General features: G+C 30.6%; 1 long non-coding RNA gene across 1 annotated transcript; it reads right to left on the reverse strand.

Annotated features, from left to right (window-relative positions):
• Positions 1–919: 919 nt before the first annotated feature.
• LOC129968524 (uncharacterized) lies at positions 920–8,248 on the reverse strand. The gene is made up of 3 exons (XR_008784420.1): positions 8,121–8,248; positions 6,247–6,425; positions 920–2,319 (listed from the first exon to the last, which is right to left on the reverse strand). It is a non-coding gene; the product is annotated as an uncharacterized LOC129968524 (long non-coding RNA).
• Positions 8,249–10,563: the final 2,315 nt, after the last annotated feature.

The following is a 10,563-nucleotide window of genomic DNA, read 5'->3' on the forward strand; positions in this document are numbered from 1 at the left end:
TTTTTTTTTCGATTGTTCAGTTAAATATGTTTCTGCACACATTTCGAACTAATGCCTCAAATGTTTGCTGTCAAGTTGCATAAAAATGTCGTTTTATTTACTAATTACTAATGTTTAGTTTCTTTTTAATTTCACATTTATGATAATTTGGGTTTTATTTCTTTTAGACATAGTAGCTGGGAATTAACTTAAAAAATTTTGGTCTCAAACATATTTTGAAAAGTTTGATCTTAGTTTTTGTAATTGGAAACTTTTCTTATCGTATTTCTGGAAATTAGGTTCTGTTTAAGATTATTTCGTTTTGCTTTTCAAGCGTTGATTGATTGAAATTTACTGATTAAGACCTTTAACAGCATCGTCTCAAGTTACCGTCTTTTTTGCGTTTCAAAATATCAGGCTATTCACTTTGTAATGATGACGTAGATATTTTGGAATTTTCTACTCAGCTGATGGTTTCATATTTAATGCGGCATTTCAGCTCAAAACATTTTAGTAAAATTATTCAAAAAATTTCAATTTTCATTAAATTAAATATTAGGTATATACATTATGAAAGAAAAGATAGCTACTACTACAATAACAGAAGGTAATAAACTGTTTTATTATTTAACAAAAATAGCTTTTATGTCATAATAAAATATCAAAGTCATTGTTTATGAATTTAAAATAAATTTAACATACTCATTGATTGTTTATTATTAATGAAAGATTGATATCCGAAATATGTCTGTGAATTATTCCAGTGAATATCGGACTTTACATAATTGCTTGGTGGTATTTGTCGGCATTCACTGGAAAATATTGTCGTTCTCTAACTTCTGCCTTTCGCATTGACAATTATAAATCACGACTGTAGTGTTCTCTCACAACTTGATCCAAATCAGCATATCATCAAAAATAAAATAAAAACATCCATAGATTTTGGAAGATTTTAAAGATTTATTAGATTCAAAGCATTAGATTAAAAAAAACAAACACGAAAGATGAAATATTTTAATAATTTTTCACTAATTCGTTAAAAATTCTTGCATACTGTTGAATTAGTTGAAGTCATGCAATTAGTACTTTTCTGTATTTTTGCTTGTGCGTTTCTTAGTATTTTCATTCTTCTCAGTGTGCGCAGCAAAAGGCGCCTTGGTCTGGAAACCTGCTTTCATTAATGATGCAATGCGATTCCATGAACTCTGATTTTTTCGGATTTTTTTTCCCCTTTCTTTTAAAGTGTGAAGGAGAAAGTCAATCAAATGATTCAGATCAGCTTTTACTAACTTGTTACTGTAGAATAGGCATGTGACATTTTAACTGAACATTTGCATTACTTCAAAAGCTATTTTAAGGTTTTACTGGAATCCTTTCTGAAGGTTGGAGACATTTAAATTCAGCCTATACCCTTGTCACCCCTCAATTACGCAGTTGAAACAGGAAGGTGGGGTCGAACAAACGACTGGAGAAATGGAGAAACAATGGGAAAATATACTGATAGTCGAATTCAACAATTTTTAAATGCTCATAGAAAGTTACTTCTAAGTGGAGTTGCTATTTCTAAAAAGCTTGAGAAATCGCATAAATGTTAATAAATACTTTGATCAGATATTATAGATTGTAAAATCAAATTATTTATCAATTAGTTATTAATATTTTTATTTTGAAATAATTATATGCCTATACCTAATTCTGAAAAGAATGTTGGCATAAATTCAGGCTTTAATTTTTTTGTTGAAAACCTCTACGTATTTGGAATCGCAGTTACAACGATGCGTTTAGATTTTTCTATGATCTAAATGAATTTCGTTTTTTAAATTTTCAAAATATTTTAATGTGCCGTTTGTAGGAAAAAAATGGCCACAAACCTTTTAATGAAATTAACTAAAATCCTAATTTTATACTATTTATAATGGCATCACGAGCTTGCAGCATTTAGTTATGCCTATTGCTTCTCCTTGGTGGCCTCTTTTCCTTCAATGAATACATTTTAAAGCAGGTGGTGTGTAACAAAAATAAATTTCTTCAGTATGCAATAGTATGACAAGCGGTACATTAGTTGAGTAATCCTTAATTATAATGACATCAATTGACACTAATTTTATCGAATTTCACAAAGAGAAAAGAGAAAATGGACAGAGCAAATCTTTGGGTGGTTGGCCACACAGATCTGCATGCCAGGAGGCTTAGATTCCAACATAGCTCTGATTACTTGAACTTCGCCTTTGCTTAACGCAGAACTGATGAAAAACTATTTCAGGAAATCCGGTCCTAACACCAGTAGTGAACTGAATCTGGATATTGGAATTGTAAATAAGGATATTCGTAGTGGGTCATCTGAAATATAAAATAAAATAATATAAATTATCCTACCAATTTTGGTGTTTTAAATGATGATAAAACTAATACAGCAATACAATATATAAAATTATACAGGCTGAGCAGATAGTCTTATTCCGAGTACGAAACGTTAGCAAGGTAAGTCAAATTTTTATCACGGAATAACCGGGGCTCTTAAAATATTTTTTAAAAAATATTTGAATAGATATCAAAGTAATTAAACAAAAAAGGAAATCAGATGTCAATTTTTTAGCGATATGATACCATTGAAGAGTAAAAATTGCATTTTATGGTTACATCATACAAAATCAGACATTTTTGATTTGCGAATATTTAGATATTCTTATGGGCTCAGAACAAATGTAAATACTTGAAAGCAATGATGTGAAACTTCAAAATAAAACTTAGAAGTAATCATAATGATTTTTTAAGAAATGTTGAGCATAGAGTGAAGTGATTCAAACGTGGATTTCGTTTCCCTTTTATTATTAAAATCTTTGTAAGCAGATCATACTTACACTTGCTGGAAAAGAACAATCACATTAGAAACTGCGAATTCAACGATCATTTAAACCTTGTTTGTTTTTCAGATGAATCGACTTTCGTGTAATTTGTAATTTAGAAAAATAGGTGTATGTGTAGCTAAACATTGCTTTGTACTGAATACTTTTAATACGAGAAAGATACTTTGTTTATATTCATACTATTTATTTGTCTGTATAATTATGTGTTATTATGTACACAAATCTCAAATTTCAGTTCAGAGTTGTTAAATTTGATATGCTGATCTCATGCTCTTATAAATAACAGCCTAAAAGAGTTTCAAAAGTGATAGAATTTCTCTTTAGAATATCTTGTTAGAGTATGCTATAAACTTTTTAACGGTTCAATGAAGAACCAGAAAAATTGGTACCCTTACTTAATATCGTGTAGAATCCCTATGAGCACGAAGAACTACAAAACAATAAGGCATGGATTCCACTAGTGTCTGAAGATAAACTGGAGGCAATTCACTTTTTGAATTCCGTAGGCAGTCCACAAATATAAAGGAGCCGGGTATGGTAGAGATCTGTGCTGAACGTACGTTGTGAGTCATCACAAGCACGTTCAATAATATTCATGTCTGGAGATTTAGGTGTCCAGTGGAAGTGTCTAAAGCTAAAAAAGTGTTTCTGGAGCCATTCGGTAGCAATTCTTGACGCTGAGGGGGTTGCATTGTCCTGTTGGATTTGTCAAAATCCATCGGATTCCACAAAATACATAAATGGGTGTAGGTGAACGAACATGATGCATACGTTCCTTCACTTGTCAGATATGGAACCGCAGATATATTGGGGGTTTCATATTACACTAACTGCACATACCTTTATCACCTAACAGGCTTCACCAGATTGAACAGTGCCTTCTGGTTATGTTAAGTTCATAGATTCATGAGGCTTTATCCATACCTATACACGTCCATCCGCACAATAAAATTGCAAATGGAATTCATCAAACAACGCTAAGTATTTTGAGTCATTAACAGTCTAATAGTGGTGTTGGCTGTCCCAGGAAAAAGTATATAAAGCTTTGTGAGGTGTAGTGAGAATGGTGCACGAGTGGGCTTTTAGCATCGCATCCAGTATCTATGATGGCATCTTGAACAGCACGCTGTCATTTGTTGATGCACAGATTGGCGATTTGGGGAAATATTGCGTGTCTATTTCGTTTTGAGGATTCTCGTCAACTGCTGTCTGTCCTGTTCTTTTAAGGTTATTTTCCGGCCAAGCAGATGTTAGAAATTTGATTTTTAACCGGATATTTGGCATTTACTGCATACTCTTAAAATTTTCGATAATTCAAACATCATCATTAAGTGAAAGGTATTTTGTCCCATCTCAAATGTGGCGACTATAACGCCGCGTTCAAAATCACTTAAATCCTAAGAACCTGTTCCTGTAGCAGCAAGCACTGATCTAACAGCTTTGCTAGATAACTGTTATCTCATATTGGCGCTGTTGATCACATCACGTTACGCATGAACAAAGTAGCTTTGATCCTTTACTTGCATACGCATACATGTAATCAGTTTTCCTGGTTTTTCAGTGTAAATACATTCCTTATCCATAGGACATTATGCTTAAGCTCCATTCATACAATACACATTTAGTATATTGTATCATGTTGTCGAAGTTTTAAAATACTGGGGAAAGTTTACTTCTAAAATGAAACTATATTACCATTTTCAAAAGAATATTTTTACTGAAGCAGGTGCTTTTTTGTTATTTTTAGATTTAACTCGATTTTTTTGAATTTTCGTTGCACGGTGTTTGTATCTCAATTTTTAATAACAACTGTTTAAAGAAAATTGAAATGTTGAATAAAAAGAAGGAAAAAGTCAATATACTTAACGAATGAATATAGTTGAAATTTGAAACTGATTTATAACATATGTACGGCAATTATCATCACCAACATTACCATTTGTGTAAACTTTTACAGAAAACAGAGCGTTAAAAATTGAGTAATACTATTCAAATAGATATATAGATTCGGAATTCGTCTAATTGAAGAAATTTTATTCTAATCGATGAAATTAGAAAACTCAAATACTTCATGAATATTTCCAGAGCATTGTTGATCTGGCATTTTTAAGCCCAGTAAATAGCCCCAACACATGATGATTGAAAATTTGGATGAAAGAAGTTCCGAAGGCATATGTTTAAACAGAAACACTGGACACTCAGGATAAAGCCTTTTATCATATCTTCAACTCTAGATTGTGTCATTGGGCCAACGGTAGCAATTATTTGAAGGTTTCATAAATTTGCCGAAATCGTCGAAGCTATTCTGCTTTATGTTCTTTTATTGAAATCCAATGGTATGCAGCACTTCTGAGCGTCATACGAATATTTTGTATAGCTTAAGGAGATGTTCATAATTTGATAAAGGTGAACTCAAGTTTGGACATCTCATAACACGTGAAAAATTACTAATAAATTAACAACTTAGGTTATTTTTGTTTTTGATGATTCATTAACTGGTAGATTCATTTAATTCATTTATGATTCCATATGAATATGTACCGGAGACTTAAATCAAAACAACTAGAAACAATTGGTAATGATAATAAGGAATTATATTAAAAACTAAAAGACAAAAAAGTTGAAAGTATTTTTTTAAAGTACGCTTTTATTAATGAACTAAAATGCAGAAATATTTCTTCTTATTAAAAACAAAGTAAAAGAGGTGAAAGAAAAAATAAAATAGCATAGGACATTAAGACTAATAGCGTAAAGATTTTAAATCGCAATGAGTATCAAACGAAAGGAAATTTTTATACATTCATTATTATAAAATGTAAAGGTAAATAAAATTTCAGTTTACTTAGAGTAATCCTTAAATTTGTATGATTTGGTTTCAAATTTCATATTTTCGATAAAAGTATATATTTTTATTTTAAAGTGCATTGATATAATCCTGTTCTAAAAAATATTTTTATTTTTATTATTTAATCTAATAAACTAAAGATTAAATTATTTTTAAATGTTACAGTTCGATTCAAAAATTAGGTCCATCAAATGTTATGTCTTCCATGGATTCTTTGAAAAATCAACATGACAACTATCTATCTATTAAAAGTTGTCAATGTTATTTATCAAAAAAAGGTTTCATCTTGATAGGTAATATTGAAAATTAAACAGTAAAAAGGTCAGTAAGTGTTTAAATCATAACAGTGAATGCTTACACGCAGACAGATGTCTGCCATGTGCCTGGATTGATAAAAGAATAATATAGCGTAGGATATTGAGATGAATACTGTAAAGATTTTGAGTCACAGTGAGAATTAAGTGAAAGAAATTCTCTCCCATTCATTAATGTGAATAAAATTCCAGCAATACTTAAATTTTTATGACTTTATTTTGAACAATACTGAATGCTTACCGTAGACAAATGTCTATCATGTGCGTGGCTTGACGGCCACATGAATGGCATGCCGGATAAAAGCGAGCAACATGTAAAGAAGAAATGTTTTGAGTTCAATTTTCTTCTCTTTCCACTTTCATTTATTGGATTCCTTTGGCCAGCTGGCTTTCTCCGTAGTTTTTGAATTAGGATACATCCTAGAAAGTAATGTATAAATGTAATTTGAGAATAATAAAATGATTTTTATTCTATACCATAAAATTATGTAACTATGAAAGAGAAAATAATACCTTTTAATTAAAATTATTAAATTTTTACTATGATTAGTTATTGTATAAATTGCCATCTCGGAAATATATAATTTGAGACATAGTTGTTTTCGCAAAACCTTACAAGTGACTTCATAATAGTAATTAAGGCTTTATAAATGTAATTTTTAATACAGCGGATAGAAATTGTTACACTTTTTCATTGTAAATGAAAATCTTAGGCATGGATTATGGCAATGAATTCTCAAATAGTAAGTGTCTTCCGACTGCAAGTTGCATTAGTTATTCCACTAAGAAATTATTTAGTGATTTTTTAATGATAAAATTAATATAAATTAAAATAATTTCTATGAAGCCCATGAATGAAAATTGCTGAGAATGAGTAAGAAAGCAGCTGAATTATATAATCTAAAATAATCCCATCTTCCCTTTCAAAGCTGAAAAAAATGTTCTTCATTCCTTCCGAAATAATTTCTTCGACCACTAAGTTTAAAAATAAATAAGAAGGCAGATGAATAATTAAATAACAAAAGGAAATTTAATGAATAGTAGAAATTCAGGAAACTGTAGTTAAACTTTTTATGGCATGTTAATTTTATAAGCTACTTCTTAATTCTTAAAAGAGTTACCAAGAAGAAAAATTTTTTAGAACATATCGGACCGCAGCATTTTTCCACGGGACCCACTGAAGTTGCCATTTCTAGTTTAAGAAATCTTGATTTAAATAAAGCAATTTCTTGTAATAATGGCTATTTAAATGCAGCAATGCTTATAAGTCACATGTTGCTACTGATTAATACGATGAAAACAATTCTTTTTCCAAAAAAACACAATAACCAAACAAAACAACAACAACAAAAAAACAAAAAAAAAACATTCTATTGGATTATTTTTCTTTTTACTTTTAGGTATCATAAGGTGAAAACCTAAATCTTAAAATGAATTTAAGAGATTTGTGATTTCTTCATTTTATAGTTTGGGATAGGAAATTTTTAAAAATATCTTTAGTAAAAGCTTATCAGCAATATTTTTACCGAATAAACTGTAAACAAAATTTAATTAACGAACTTTAGAAAAAAAAAAGAACCTACAAAAAATAGTCTTCTCTCTCTTTGCTATTTAAATATACTTTAGAGCAATGGTGACTTTTAATGCCATTTCGCTTTTAATATTTTTAAATATACTGATATAACGAAAAAATGATAACAAGAATATTTAAGTCGCATAGAATTTTTCAATAGTTTCCATAAAATAATTTCTGCTTTGAAAACTGTTCTTTTTTTGAGTCAACCACACTAAAGTGAATTATTTGCAGTTTCCTGAAAAACAATGAATGTTAAGCTTGATCTATTTCTGGACTGTTTTGTGAAAATAGTTACAATTCAAAATATATATGTTGGAGATAGTTCCATTTTGAGTAGTCACAATAAACTGAAAATTAAGAATTAAGAATTCATTTTTCTTACATCTTGTTCTTATTTTATAGACATACCAGTTTTTTTATTCATAAACATATTTTTTAAACATGGAACACATTTACGGATAATAAATTAAACTAATATTATTTAATGTGAAGCTGAATCTATCTAAAAAATGCTTAATATTCATGAAAAAATATCATACTTTTGGATGAAAAAATACGGCCAACACACATTATTGCCGAATCGCAGCTGCTTTCGAAAGTTTTCAAGTCCTCAAAACTAAAAATATTTAAAATGGAAAATAAAATTCTTTTGTTCTGTCTTAAAAACAATTCGGACAGATTCTGCAATTTCATATTGACTCCACATTTTTCAGTTTTGAGTTTCCACATCTTTTATTGGCTAATACAAACCTTACGTCATAGGACATCATTTGGGCACTGACATTGAAAAACTAGAAATAGATGGTTTTCTTTCTTTCTTTTTTTTTGGTTTGCTTTCTTCCCAATTTTTGATAATTTAAACAAAAAGGTCACGTATCTGTTTTTATAAAGTTTCGTATTCAAATGTGCCCCCCCCCCCTTTTTTTTTTGAGAAAATTTGAATGAGAAAATGGAGATTGAAAAGAAAAGAAAAATATTTATTTTTTAAAACAGGATAAGGCGATATCTTTTATTATTATAAAAAATGACGCTAGTCTTAAAAAAAACTGCATGAGTAATAAAATTTTCTATTATCACTACAATACAAGTTGAACGTTTTGAAAGTTACTTAATACGAATTTCTATGGGTTTCAAAGCTATAAAAATATTTCCATGTTATTAAATAACTTTCATTTTAAAATCATCATAAAGTAATCAAACATTAATACGAAAAGTTAAATACTAGTGAAATTTTTCAATTTAAAAATACATGGTCAGCGTATTTAAGATTATTTAATTGGTGTAAATCCATGAATTGTAGACTTCTAATTAATACTGCCTATAATATGAGTGTGTCAAAATTTTATTTCAGTTTTGATCATACTCGATATTTAAAATATTTTCATTTACAAAATCAATCAATAAGACAATATGAAGCAGTTTTGATTTCTCATTAATCACAAAAAATAGTCTTTTCTGTTTTGCTTTCTTGAATTCAAAGTAGTGAGAAAGTATTGTAATCTGAATTCGAATCTATTGTAACTTATAAAAAATTCGAATTCGAAATTTTAGAGAATTTCCACTTTTAGACCTCGCTAAGTTAGAAGGAAAAAAAAAAAAAAAAACACCACTTTTGGCATTATATATGTGTCTGTCTGCGACAAATAAAACCGTCGGAGAGATGAAATTCGGTATATGCTCTTTGAGCCAAATTTATGGATTTCTATCAAAATTTGAGCAAAATCTATTCAGAGGAAGTCCTACTGTCCGGATGTTAGAATATAGGTTAACACGATAATTACGAAGAGAAGAAAGCTAGATAAATAAGCTTCGGCACACAGATGTATAATCTATATTCTAGACATCCTTCAAACTTCTAAAAATCCAACAAGGGGTTGAACGCCCCTCAGAAGCATGTAAATGCGATAATAAAAAAACACAATGAATTAGATATATAAAATTTGATATATGATTATTTTTGCTACAGTTGTAGTTTTGTGTGAAATTTTGGTTTCAATCATTTGAGGAAAAATACTTCTAAAACACAAATTCAATTTTCGTTTACTATCAATCGCATGCCAGGGATTAATCGCCAAAATACTCGCCAAGCGTCACATGATCGATTCAGTAAAAATGCTAAATTCGCTCTAAAGGTTGATGTTTCGTGACTATTATGCCAGTGCCATGCAAGGCATTCTCTGTCATACTCAAGGTGTACAATTTTTTGTGGAAGGTGGGTGATGTCACCTTTATTAGAGAATATGTGAGAAAGTTGTGGGGAGACTACTCCCTCCCATTAGATTCGTTGTCGTTGTTTCTTAGGGCAGTTGCCATGGACAAGCCCGCTGTTACGAAGACAGCGATTTAAACCTGTGGGCCAGCGTCTCTTGTTTATTTAGTTGCGCCAACTAGGGCCAAGAGTAAGACTTATCTACTCACGCATCACTCATTCGCTTGCACAATCCCTTTTGACAGGAGGGCACATTCACAGATCTCACAGATAGAACAACGGAAGAACAACCATGCCCAAACCGGGACTCAAACCCAGGACGCTCAGATCACGGGGAAGACACGCTACCCCTATGCCAGGACGCCAGCGTTAGATTCGTCTTACAATCTGCACAGTCCAACGGGATGATCATTTTAGTAGGTTTCCAAAACTGGAGTATTAGCTGTTTCGTAATTGATCAATGCACCTAGCACAATCTCGGAATTTTATACATTGGTGCTCATAAAGTTCATTTTACTCATGGTTAATAGTAGCCGTATTATTATGTCATCACTCAATTTTCGGAATTTTCTTTGTGATTACAACCTGTCCTCACCCGATTGGATGCACCTCAGATATCAAGAAGGGAAATCGTTAGATAAATATTGGATGCACCTCAGATACGAAGAGAAGTCGTTGGATAAGTATTGGACGTAATTGAACTTTCGCTTTCTCTGAGGGTTTTGATATGATTCTGTGAATACATTTGTCACATTTTTGATGATGGATTTACC

The sequence above is a fragment of the Argiope bruennichi genome, chromosome 1 (assembly GCF_947563725.1).
Source record: "Argiope bruennichi chromosome 1, qqArgBrue1.1, whole genome shotgun sequence".
NCBI classification, from domain to species: domain Eukaryota; kingdom Metazoa; phylum Arthropoda; class Arachnida; order Araneae; family Araneidae; genus Argiope; species Argiope bruennichi.